At 36.9% G+C, this 14,662-nt stretch overlaps 1 protein-coding gene across 29 annotated transcripts in view; it reads right to left on the bottom strand.

Moving 5' to 3' along the window:
• LOC134531020 (CUGBP Elav-like family member 1) overlaps positions 1–14,662 on the bottom strand; it is a 1,002,129-nt gene that overhangs the window by 966,000 nt on the left and 21,467 nt on the right. The window lies entirely within an intron of this gene.

Genomic DNA, 14,662 nt, shown 5'->3' with positions numbered 1-14,662 from the left:
AAATCAAATTCATGAAACTGATGCTTTTGAAAAGCCCGCCAAAACCTGCTTAATATAATAATATATTACCTTGCACTGCATTAACTTGTCATTAAAACGTAAATATTTTTAAAAATCTGGTTAAAAACATTAAGTTATAGAAATAAAATGAAATCAAATCAATGTCAATAAATTGTTAATTATAAATGACGAAATTGGAAAAATAAATCAGATTTTTTAAATTGGTCCTTTTAAAAAGCCCGCTTTAACCTGTTTGATATTATAGAAGATTTTCTCGCAAGGTGGTTGGCCGGTTCAACTTGTCATTTTAGACACATTGTTATGACATGTGTGAGGTTAAATATTAATTTTTTATCTTACATTAATAGCTACGCACGATCATTTTTTTCATTGAATACTAAATAAAAGCAGTTGACTTTTTATACGATCGTTTATGAGATAATATATTTTAGTCAAAATTGTAACATAACCTATTATTACTGCACTCGCCGACCGGTGCTACATTTTTTTAATAATCAAAGCACAAATATATGACATTATATCGCTAATGAAATTCTTAAAATGCAAGAATAAATAACCTTTTCTGCAGCAATTGTTGTTGTAATAAACAATGGAAACCACATTAACTTTTCACTTCACTTTATAAACAGTTGACAAAACAGTTACACGTGTATGTTGTGTGCTGCCACTGTCTCTCTTCTACTCGGACGCATCGGCCGATGGAGTGGAAGAGAGATATATGTGTCACAAGCCAAACGCTTAGGCCGATCGTGCCTCTCTATCGCTTGTTCCGCGCTCTCACTTGCACGCTCGGCTCAGGCGGAACGTGACAATGAGTCATAATTTTTCGTGCGTGCAACCGGCGTTCATAGATTTATAAGACGTTATCACGTCAAAAATATTTTCATAAAATGTCGTTATCAAAATAAATAAAAACCCTTACTTACATAATATTACGGTTTTTCATAGTTTTTGAAATCTCGCGTTTAACATATCAACTGAAACAGATAGTGCGTGGAGTATGATGACGCATTACGGAGCACTAATCTAAACATTGAAAAAAAAATTATAAAACGTTTTAGGTGATAGTGGTACGCAGATATTACATTGTATGTCTGGCCTTTTGGTCCAGTGGTCAGAATCCCTGTTAAGTGATATTAAATTCGACTGGAGAGATAAGGTTCCTAAGAACAAATCGTATAGTTCTGAAGTTGTAAAGTTTTCATTGGAGGATGCAGGACCAAATTGTGTCTTTTCCTCAGACCTTCATACCATGATAAAATCAGGTAACAACTGCTGAATAAAGTTTAGCAGGTGCCTGTAAGTCATAAATCAGTGTTGAGCAAAAGGGGGCCATTATAATTATTCGGTACAGGCGCTGTAACAAATCAAGCAGTACCAAAATACTTGGTGCTGTTTGGGGGCTTGAGGATGGGTTTTAGACGCCATTTTTATTTTATTATTTTATCGTCATTGCTAGTAGTTAAGGAGTATTTATGAAAATTTTATAATTAATACAGACAATCTTTCTTACAATTGTTGTTTTATCACAATTTTTTCCAATGTACGAGGGACATTCCAAAAGTAAGTTACGTAATTTGTTTCACACAGAAACTTTATTGCAAAAAATGTACACCACGACATCATGAACATCTTGCACTATTTTTCGACATAGACACCACCGATATTGAGACATTTATCGTATCGTGCAATCAGTTTGAAGAAACCACTCTGGTAAATCCCGGAGCTCTGCGTTGCAAGGAATTGTAGCACAGCCTGCTCCATCTCAGCATTGTTTTGGAAGTGACGTCCCGAGAGTGGGGCCTTCAATTCAGGGAACAGGTGAAAGTCCGTTGGGGCAAGATTGGGGCTGTAGACCGGGTGATACAATCTCTCCCATTTGAAGCGACGAAACTGATAGAGCCTTCCTGTGTGAGGTTTTGTGTTGACGTCCAAGAGCACACACAACACTTTCACTCAAGAGACTTGGTATTTTTGGTTGAAGGTGAACCTGAGTTTGGTGAGGGTGTTGTAGTATCGTAGCACATTGATGGTCCCTAGAGAATCACACATTTCGCGTTCCAAAACACTGTAGCCATAACCTTTTCCTGAGGAGGGTGACACTTAGAATTTTTACTCACTGGTGAACTGGGATGTTTCCACGTCATTGAGGCGGCCTTGGTTTCTGGGGAAAAGTGGTGCACCCATGTTTCATCGCCTATGATGTTTCTGAACAGGAACTCATTGCCCTCTCGCGTGTTCTGCATTAAGTGATCGAGGCTCATTCCTATTCTTGCACTTTTGTGATCTGGGGTCAGGTTTCTCGGCACCCATCTTGCAGTCACATTTCCGTAACCCAACACATCATGGAGCATGTGATGGGCCTGAGCACGACCAATACGCAGTGTGGACGCCACGTCTGACACCGTTATGCGCCTGTCCGCTAACACCATGTCCTGTACTCTGGAAATGTTGATTTCATTCGTGGATATGGAGGGACGCCCACTTCAATCTTCATCCTCCGCACTCTGTCTTCCTTCACTGAACATTTAACATCAGCCACAAACCATTTGACGAGACATGACCTCTTCACCATACATGGTCTATAGGCTTTCATGGACGGCGAACACACTAGTCCCGCGTGCCCATTCATACCATTGGCGACCACGTCGTCAGTACACGTCTGTCTGCCATCGTGATCTGTACTCTGATAACCTCTGGCACGCCGGTCTGCTGCTACTCTTTCTTCCTCGGCCCTCTGCGCATGCGTCATTCCTCCTCCGCTGACCACCTCTACTTCCGCCATCGAACCAGCCAACAGGTTTGGATTCTTATGGCGATTGTTTGTTTCACCTGGTGTGCCATTTGTTCTTTCAAAAAATGACGAAACTTTCTTTCGGAACGTCCCTAGTAAATATTAAGTGTAACATAATGGATTTAATATGTCTTGCAAGTGATAATAATACTGGAGGTGTTTATTTACCATGAAAATTCAGATCGCTCATTAGTCTGCAATACGGTATGCCTGCGCAAGCGATTGTTGCCTTGTGATTGGCGGCCGTACTCTATGCAAGGGAGCCATAGCTCTATTTGGCAGGGCCATGCGGGAGGCGTTTGCTTCCGCACTGGATGGCTGTGATTGGTGTGCTGACAGATGACACGTGTTGTACCTCAAATAAACCAAGCCTACCGCAAAAAAAAAGAACATACTATACAGGTTTTATACACGCTATCCGGAAATCTTTACGCGAGAAATACATTGACTTAATTATTTCGAAAACTTGCACAATATATATTGCTATGATGGGTTTTAAAAACCAAACAAGTTTTCAAAATTACACACACACACATATATATACATATATATGTATGTTTATATATACAAACATATATATGTATGTATATATATACATTTATATGTATGTGTGTGTGTTTTGTGAACTGGAATCTCGTTAATTTTCAAAGTAAGCGTTAAAGATGTCTGAGTGTTATGATTTTTACCAGTTCCACAAACATTCTGCCAAAATCACTGACACTGAAAAAAAAAGTTGTTACGTTATGTTACATTTTTTATTCGTCCAATCTGAAAGCCGCAATTGTTGCAACTTACAAGAGGGCAACACTTGGAAAATTCATTTCGGGATCAGGCTCTGTGTTATCAGTATTATACCTTTAGGCTGATTAACCCTTGAAATAATAAAGCCGACTGCCCAGCAGCCAATTCATAGAAAAAAGCATTTAAAACTGTAAGGATGGATTAAATACTATTTTAGGGTTTGACCTGTCGTGCAGTGTCATTGACATGCCGTGTGCAAAATTTAGGTCATTAATTAGTTACTTTTCTAGTAGATTAACTGCAGCAGAGTTCAATGCAATTATCTACAGCAGAAATGGAAAATCATTAATAACTAATGGATAATCACTAATAACTTATCATTATTAACTAATCATTAATAATAATTAATATTAATTATTAATAACACTCAGCTAGTGTGAATATTTTAATCATCAGAGGACCAATTATGTTTGGAATAGAAAATAAGTACTTTGAACATTTCATCAGTAAAAACCTAGCTCTCATCTTCAGAAACTGAAAAGTATAATTTGCCAATTGAAATTTGGCAAAATTTCTTATTCAGTATGATTTTAAATTAAGTAATTTACTGTTTGTCGGGCTAATACCTTGGCTCCTATTGATTAAGTTTTGCTTGTAGTAATATCTTATCTGATTCTGCCCCATAAAAAACAAAACATTTTAAGCAGTTTTTAAAGTTTCCACTTAGTTTTACTAAAACGTACAAAGTCTTAAAAAATACATTCTAAAAGTCGACTAAAGAATGTTCCTTTGAGAAAACCATGGGATAGTTCTGTGGGGAAAATAACTGTCAAAGATAATCCCAATTGTATTGGAAATGTGATATCTTATTCCTTTCAAGAAATGAAATCTGATGTTTTGTTAGTTATAAACGACAATCAGCTTCTTGGTTTCACATACATTGAGATGGATCATCAAAATAAATAATATTAATAAACACATATATTTGGAGTCTAAAATTTCATGACCAATGTGTGTATTCGAGACATAGTGCATTCTTGCACGGGATTAAAGTATACCCCAGGCGGCGGGTCCGCGGAACGCCTACACCACGTGCAGGGGCATCTTAGGAGGTATTCTATGCTTGCTGTGCCATAGAAGACACACCAGAACTAAGCACAATCCACAATCCATATCGGTAGCAGAAATTATTCCAAGTCCACCTTACCTTTTAGAAGGAGGGCCTCCCCCAATTGTAGGGGGCTTCCATATAAATTTAATATAATCTAGTACACGAAGACTTACGAATGAGGGCTCACTCACCTATTTCCCTGGGACGAGTTCGAATTACGAGCGGTTTAGTTCTTGAACAATGATTATGACCCTGTTTAATAAGAATTAATTGTTCAAATATATGTAAAATAGTACCCTGTTACAATTTACACAAACTCATTGCATTTTCTACCGCACGAGACTCCAAGGAACAACACGTTTCGTAAACATCCAAGTGGTCGAGCCATATGGCTGAGAGTTAACGTGGCACACGAGGGAATGTCCACTTTATGAAGTCCTCTCGTGTACACGACTGTACTCTAGCTACACAGGAACGTCTGTGATGCTGCAAGAGCGTGGAGAAATGAGCACGTTAGGCCCGCCGCACACTGTATACACTGTAGCACTTCTTTATGTTCATAGTTCCCTGTGTCATCTCCGGCTACTTCACGCGGTATTTCGCGTTTCAAAAATGAATTTGAATTTTCGTGATGGAACATTATTGGTCCCTTTAGATCAAAACATTCATTGCTTTACTACAAAAGTAGCCTAATTAGAAGTTCATTAGTGTGAAGTTGCAATTTTTTAATGTTTTGATTGTGAATTTTGAAAAACGGAGACTAGCAAATTACACACAATAAACCTCGAGAAATTATTAATTTATATCAGTAGTAGTTAAAGCACCTTCAATGCAATATTGCTACTATAACACTCCTTCTAAAGCTCTATGTTGCTATCAAGAGATAAATGTTACAGTTAAAACAATCAGTTCACCTTTGTCATGTTAAAAAAGTCTCTCCTAGGTTAATCATGCGATTGCATGCTACGAGAAGTTATTATGTTTAATTGGGGATATTCAAGTAACGTCATCCTTCCCGTCTTTATTTGTAAGTGAAGGCTTTCAAGTTCGAACAATAATTGTAACGTACACATTTAGCTAATACAACTAAATCTATGGCCTACAATTTGCTTTGAAATTGTATTTTTCCAACAAAACATTTTTAATAAGGTCCTAATTATACATAATTAACTGTTTGTCGAACACGTGATAACCTAAAAATATATACGTGATTTTGATAACTAATTATCAGTTAATTCACTTTTAGATTAAGTCAAATAACTTTATAAACAAACGAAATGACTCATAAAAAACACACAAGAGTAACTGTATTCTGTCAATAATTGTTGCTTTAGGTTCAGATAATACCAGTGTCTGCCTGTAGGGGCTTTCCCAATGACGCAACCGCAAATTTACTAATGTAGACTGATAATTGGAATCCACGGCTGATACAAACACTAAAGCTTGTTTGCAATTTTAATATAAAGATCCAATGTAAAGTGATTATTTTATAATTGTGTTATGCTTGGCGGCGTCAATAGCTCCAAGTCAGTATTTTAAATGGCCACTTTCTCTCACAATCGGAAGCAATTTAAAGCCACATTTAAACACCTTTAGACGTGAAACATATTTAAAATCACACCAAAACATACGGAAAACAGAACAGAAATTTGTACCGTAAAGGGAAGGTCTATATCGTGTTGCCTTAAAAATTCCCTATTAGTCTTAGAGACATAAGTGTGGTGTCATTATTTAACGTATGTAGTCATCTCACTGATACGACCTTGAGTTTGCGTTAAAGGCGGGCGGGTTGGCGGGGAAGGGGACCCTCGCGGATTGGTTACAACCGGCGCTCTCGCTCCTTTCTACTGAGTGCAGCTCACGACTCAGACGTGATAGCGCGGTGATTCGTGTATTTGAGAATATTGTTTATTTAGAGCGATCGATTTAAGCCAAACATAGTGTATTTGGACTATATTTATATGTATAAATGTAAAGTAAGCCCAGCCCGTGCAAGAGCCAGCAGGAATATCGCTGGCAAGAGCAGGCTGCGGGCCAGGCACAGTGGCCGGCACATAGACTGTCTCTGGAGCGGCGCAGAGCTGCCAGGCGCTAGTGGCCGCGAGCACATCCACCGCTGCTGTGCTGCTCCAGGGGACACATCGAGGGAAGATAGCACACACGCATATGTTTAAGTACGCATCAATGTTTCGTTTACATTTCAGTCCATTACACCAAAAGTGACTCGCTGATGTAGATGTTTCACGTTAAACCAACGGCCGCGTGTCCGGACACAGCCCACCCAACTTCATGTGGCATGCACGTGGATTAAAAGCGTGTCCGCATTGCCACAAACATTTAATAAAAATTTTCACCTATCTGTAGCTCAATGCTACTGTTCCAACTAACATCGAAACTCCGTATCGAAGCACACAATATCTATTCAGCACGACTCCCTCTTCCCGCATGGCACGAGACCTAATACAACGCCACCCCTAGCTGGTACATCGCCGCCCCCGGCTGGTACAGCGCCGCCCCCGGCTGGTACAGCGCCGCCCCTGGCTGATACAGTGTGCGGCGGGCCTCACAGCGGCGCTAATGAAGAACACGTGGAGCCGGCCGACGCTCGCCGCAGGCCTCGCTCTTTGCTACGCGTTCGCTGATTGGTTGTGGCTATCAGTCGCCTTTAGACTAATCGCGGGGGTAGGAGATTCACTGTAGAGGCTTTATTTCGTCAGTACCATGTAACGACACTGTTATAAATTACAGTAAATTTACGGACTTCTCAACGAAGAATTTAACTAAAAAAAAAACGAAGAGATCTTCGTAATTTAAAATGACTGAATCTTTGTAGATACTACAACGTATTTCGATTTCCGAGTTGTATCTTTCGTTCTAAGCACACGTGGACAAAGGCGTGTTCTTACTGTGGGCTATTAACCAGTTTTGGAATGTTTAGTTTCTATAACAATAATATTGTTTTGGATTCATGTCCAAAGTAATTAAAACGAGTGTCCGTAAATTTATTAAGATAGTTAAACATTTACGAAGATCCCTGAAGAATTTGTAACAAGCGTTTTTCGTAAATTAAAGGTGAAAATTGTAACAGCGTAGGTAAAGGTGAATCACGTGTTACTAACTCACCAATAGGATCACCTTCTCTCAAAGCACGACATTTTGGAAGTCCAATTTCACCAGTTTGTATTGGAAGAGTGTCAGTCATAGTTGAGCCGTCACAAACTCATTGACGTGGAGTCTGCGCTACAGCCCCGTGGTGAGATGGGCGAGCCGGGAGAACAATCCATTACATTCAGAGCGACTAGCAGCTGGGCTTGATCGGGTGTGACCACGTCCTAGAGCTTCGTGTTGAGAGGTGAGACCTGACCTCTCATTATTAAAATAACCACAAATACCTTTTAAGACCCCGAAGACGTATCAACATTTTCACACTGCCAATTATTTCTATTCCATATTAAAATAGAACACTCCACTTATGACAAGACGTTCAGGCGTGGTTCAAGTCATCAATCTAGTAGTCAATTTTAAGAATATTTGGTACCCTATTTTCCTGCGCTGATATGTATATTCAGCTTTTATAAAAATAAGTTCCTTCTTCACAGACTTCAACTACTATGTTTAACTTTACAATATTTTATCTTGAACATAATTTCACTTTCTTATGCGTTGAATATATGTCCAACTATTCTAACCCTTTCTTTATACGACAGCACTTTCAGACACCCACCCAATTTTCAGCACCACATGTTCACTATATGTGTATACAGATTGGAAATATGGCTGGTCCCGACGGTCTGAAATTCAGTCCCAGCTCAAGCATTGGTATATTTATAATGGTTTTATTATGTTTTCTATCAGCGCAGATATGTTAAAAATTCACTTTCATATAAGGGGTGAAAATTTAATATATAAATGTTCGTTTGTTTAAAATCTTAAAATCTCAGAAAGTTTTTCACCGATTGCTTTAAAATTTTGACATAATTTTGCATTCAAATACGCGCGTGATTTTATTTATCTATGTTACATATGTGACTGGTAAAAATATACAGAAAAATATTTATAGGTAAAAAAATATATAAATTAATGTTTTTTTGTGTTCGTATTCTGTTTAGTAACATTGCGATAAGATAGTAAGGTGTATACATGGAGAGATAGAGATATAGAGAAAGGTATAGAGACATAGCGTGAGATCTACAGATATATAAAGAAATATGGAGATAAAGCAAGGGATATATTAATAGATGTAAAGATGTAAATGGGGAGATATTAATATATAAATAGATATAGATAGGGAGATCGATTTTATATAGATAGAAACATAAATACATAGAGCGACATATACAGATAGAGTGATATGAAGATATATGTATAGAGTTATATAGAGATATATATATAGTGAGATTTTCATATATAGAGAAATTTTTAAGGATATATTGATATATAAGTAGATAAAGATAGGGAGATCGATTTTATATAGATAGAAACATAAATATATAGAGCGACATATACAGATAGAGTGATATGAAGATATTTGTATAGAGATATATAGAGATGCATATATAATGAGATTTTCATATATAGAGAAATATAGTGAGGTTTTTAGAGAGACATGTTTAGAGGGATAGATGTTTTGTATATGTATACCTTCAAACAAATTACAAAATATTTAAAGAGGCAAAGCATTTAGAGCAATACCTAGTTCTAAAATAAAAGCATTTCAGTTTGACTTGATGAGAATAATTGTAAAATGTTTATACAGTTACATGTATTATAATACTGTAATGGTAGTTGCACGAAACTATTTTAAAATAACACTTGTGTTTAGGTTACTTTTATAGACTGATTGATCTTCGACTATGTATGGTGGTAATGAAATATAGTTTAACGAGAATATGCGTGGATGTTAGAAAAAAAGTGAGCTAGTGATGTGTAACTTATAACATCTATAACGAGCAAATTCATCAGTTCATCAGTTTTCATGTTGAAAATGCACCTATATTAAAAAACTCGGACACCAAATTCAACATAGAATTCTTTAAAATGTAGCCGAGCGTGATAAATGTGCGAAATAGTTTTTTCAACTACAATTCACAGCTAGCTTATACATCCGCCACTATAATTCACTTTTGGAGCAGCTTAGCCTACTATAAAATCATTATATTTGCAGAGTGCAATTTTAAAGTTTATAATGAAACGGCTCCGATTAAAAAGGAAATAAAGACTTGATAAAATATTAAACGTGGTTTTAGAACTCATTTTCAATATGGAATTTTATTAAGATATTTTCCATCTTGTTAAAGTCCATTAAACAGGTATTACTATAAATTTGTCCTTTGTCTTTGTGAACTTTGGTTTGAGCTATCCACTACAGATGGATGCGTTATTCATTGACTTACTTCGAATTCACGAAATTACGCCCCTAAATGCTGTATACCGAGAGCTAAGATGTTACACATCAACAACAAATAATTTGTATTTATTTTTCAATTTAAATTTTGATATTGAAAATACTTTATGAATACGTTATATACACTCTGGCCTTTGTAATGTGTTATACTGCATGTACATTTGCATGCTAGATGTAAACATTTTATTAATTTTGTTACACTTTTCCCTTTTTATATCGAATCACTAACAGTTATGTTTGGATATATCGCATTTTAAAAGCTTTTTACATAATTGTATCTATAGCATAAAGTAAAACAATAGTTTAGGTCTCGTTATTATATTTGATCTATGGAAATTTTTACCATCAATGTGTGTTCTAACCGTTAAACAATTTTTTATTCGCCACCTTAGGATAATCAGCCAAACAAACATAAATTTTCAGTACCACCCTATGACTTTGATGAAATGAAAACACAAAAGAATGAGTTTCAGTGTACCAATTATTTAAAAGAAATATAAATATTAAATAGTGGTTTATTAAAATACTATAGGTCAGCTACATATTTGACTTAAAAATACTGGTACATTTTTGAGAGGATAATATATAAAGACCACCTATAATTCGGATATTTTTAAATATGTTATCTTAAATGTCATGCGTTTTTATCGATGGTAAAGAAATGAATTATTAATGTATCAAAAATACATATTACTTGAAACTATGTTTTAAGTGTTAAGAAACACTACATAACTGAGGACAATCGGTATAAGTTTTTTTTTCCGCACTGTTACAAACAATTGAATTATTTTACAATTTATTAATATAAATAAAAGTATTTTTAAATAACTAAATTTTATTTTGCATCCAATTCTGTAACACATGTGAGGCAAAACATATTTGGCTTCCTTTTAAGGGTATAGTAATCACAATAAAAGAGATACACTATGCCAGTCATTTATGAAGATAAATTATACCTTTCAAACGCATATTTTTCTTTCACACGCATTTCACAATAATTGAACCTTCAAAAAGCTGCAAAGCTAAGCCAGAATATGTTTTGAGTGTGTGTGTGTATATATACACACATATACACACATATATACATATATACATACAAACACACACACAGTAGAACCTCGATTATCCGTGACCCAATTAACAGGTTATTTGGTTAACCGGGTTTCTAATCAAAAAAATAAACTTTTTTTTGGGGGGGGGGGGGGAGGGGGTAGGGATAAAGCTCGCGAAGTGAAATTCATTAGGGTAGGGACAAGAAAAGCGTAAAACTAAAAACTACGTATTAAAAATATAAACGGACAAAGAAACGGAGTGTATACATTACTTAGGAAATTTTGCTATAGGTATTGTATAACCTGCTGTATTGTATTATCCGTGATTTTCGCTTATCCGTGCTGAAATTCTCCCATTACCCCGGTTAATCAAGGTTCTGCTGTCCATGCTGCTGGTTAGTAGTGGCCACGGCTAACTCTGCCGCCTGCTTCCTAACTGCCCTGCGATCGCCCGTCCTGCCGACCAGTAGAGTGCTGGCCAATGCCCGCCGCTACTGTGCACACCTGAATCTCCGCAGGTGGTGCTCGTTGTGGCATTCCCTGCCATCATTAAACTTATGCGCAGAAATTTCCAAACAGACTGTACATAAAACCGTGACGCTTTAAAACTTTTTTTTTTTTAATCTTCTGCTGACAAATCCGCTGTGGGTGTGAAATGTTTATGTAACGGTTTTCATTCGTTGAAAGCAACTGCACTCTCGCCGAAGTGAATTTTTTTTAAACAAAAATAATTGCAACTACACACATTTGTACTCTAACAAGAACTCGTGAACACCAGGATTTATAATTTAGCTATAGTTAATAATTGCACAATTAAGTCCAAAAAAAACCCAGATATTTTGATAATCTTTACACTCTGCCATGCAAATTTTGTATTATAAATTTTCTAACATAAATATAATCTACTGATCTGGTGTTTGGAATCAAATAGGCTACTTTCTCTTTTACTATATACACTTTCTTTTAAAATGCCAGTAGTGGTCACTAAAATCTGCTCATTTCACGGGTTCATGGCTAAGCACATCAGACATAAGAGTAAACATCTCGCGTCAGAAGTATCTTATATACCTGATGACCAACATATTCTAAATTTCACGAAATAAATACACTAATTCACTTTAATAAGTCAATGACATAGTTTATATTTCCGTGTTGCCAATCATAATCATCATATGGCGGGAAGATAACTAATAAAATATGATACGACGATTTTCCGTGTAAGCATACTCTTTCTGATACACTACACTATTACTCATATACATTTTATTTCTTTAGAAAACTGGACTAACGAAAAATATTTTGTATATATTATACATAAAATACTAGTTGAAAAATCGAAGTTGCCCGGGCTAAACACATCATAATATAAGGAACATCACTACCGAGTTTCAAGCCTGAAGGACATACACTTGAATAACAGGGATATTTTGATTTTCAAGTCCCATTGATTGCACAATCTCTGTGCATCAAGGCTACGCATAAGCAAAACCGGGACTCCAATATTCAGCTTCATTTTGTGGGAAGGCAAATAACCCCTAGGCAAGACGTGACGTACGCTCCAAACGATAGTGCGTTACAAATTCCAGGCAACGCCATCTATTGAAGAAGTTCTACACTAAACTGTTATTAAAGCGCCTTTAGTTTGCTAGCAGCTGCGAGCTTCACAAAGCTGAGAAGGATAGGAATTTTCCAGACTTTACCATATGACCCTGTATCAGACACAGAGAAACGACAAAAACTCAGTTTTGTGTTTCTGAATTCACCACTTAATTACTCCCTTAGTGGGGTAATCTTATAATTGTATGTAGGGATTTACATTATGTTTTTAATGCCACTTTCCTGATTCAAATAAAACTAGCTATCACTACAACTTCAGCGTGTGCATTTAACCCGCCGTTAACACACATTATTAGCGACGTGTACATTCGCGTGAGTGTACTTCAGGTACCGACTTTCAGCGCGGCAACATTTTTGGCGAAAAAACCTAATGCAATCAGCTCGCAACCACACGATTCACAGATAACACTAATCTACGAGCTGTGTCCACTTAAACGTACAAACACTTCTAGCCTACAGACAAGCGCTATCATGCCTTTCTCTGGTGAAAGTACATAAAGGCAAGGAGACTCCGCGACTGATGGAGATGTCCTTGTAACAGTGTTAGCAGCGTCGACAAAGACCGGTCTCCGATGTGATAATTTGTACACATGCTATTATCATCTGACAAGTATTCTTGCCCTCGACTGAACAAAATTTAAATGAAACATATCCGTTCAGACAGCCATATCTACTGGCAACATACGTCAAACGAAGCGACACAACGGTTAAACGCTGGACCCGCGTAACGGAGGCCCCGATATTGATTTTGTTTTTAAATGGTTTCCGAAACTATTCAGCCAATTTTCTAGCGTTACGAAAATGCCGATCGCATGAGGGGAATAGTTAGGTACGTGATGGGAAAACCGGTACAGGAGGAGAGTACGTCGGAAACGACGCCACTCCAACGCATGCACTAGCGGTCGAATGGGTCAACGGCATAGCCGGGAGAGGGGGGAGGTTATGTTTGGTACGTAGCGTAGCATGCTATAATGCTATATGCTAGTTGTATCGGCCTAAAGGGCAGACGGCAGGAGAGAGGTAGAAGTCAATTAGCAGTGTTGCTACGGAGTTTTCGTAACTCTGCTTGTGTTTGTCTACTCCTCAGTTTTCGAAACGGCTTAAGATTGACGTTACCATTTTTATTTAATTTAAAGTATCTACGATGTATTTATTCGTATGGAAAAAAGTTATAAATGGTTTTTTCAAAAGTGTGATTGAAAATGTAAAAACGACATACACAATTAAGTATAAATGTAATTTATGTTCGATTGGGGTTTTTTGTTAGTTAATTATATGCAGCTGGAGATCGAGCCTAAAAATAATATTTCAATTTAGATCATACCCGCATCCTTACTGTTCTCAATTATTATCTCTTGTTAAATAAAAAAAATACTGATCATTTATTTCTATCTATACCTAATAAGCAAGAAGTTTCACTTCTGTCGCATTCGGTCTCCACGCGCACACGTTTTTTTCTTCTAAATGTTAATTTCCAAATTTTCGTGAGATGCCTGTTGATTAGGATTCAGGACCGGTAAATCCTGGTCTCGAAAGTACCTGGAATTCCCGGTTCTTTTGATACAGTAAAATAACCGGGAAATTAAAATCGATTCCCGGTTCTTTCAGTATTTTCGGGACTCGACATCGACAGCATAAAACTTCGTTTCTCCGGCGAGGCGAGAGTAGCGGGCGGGGTGGGGGGGAGTGAGTCTGCCGCGCACCTCAGCGTGTCCGGACTGCTGTGTGTCTTCAGTGTGCCTGTGGTTGCTGCGCCAGTGTTCTTTAAATAAACTGTATTTTTCCTTTCAAGTTCGTTAAGAAAATAATAAATGTTTTTTAAAGTTAATAACTCTGTGTGATTTTGCAAGCGTTAAAAAAATTATTTGTTTAAATGTTTTTTTTTCCTAAGTTAAATAATATTGAGAGTATTACTGAGAATA

The sequence above is a fragment of the Bacillus rossius genome, chromosome 3 (genome assembly GCF_032445375.1).
Source record: "Bacillus rossius redtenbacheri isolate Brsri chromosome 3, Brsri_v3, whole genome shotgun sequence".
Classification (NCBI taxonomy): Eukaryota; Metazoa; Arthropoda; class Insecta; order Phasmatodea; family Bacillidae; genus Bacillus; species Bacillus rossius.
This window is presented reverse-complemented; position numbering and strand designations above follow the sequence as displayed.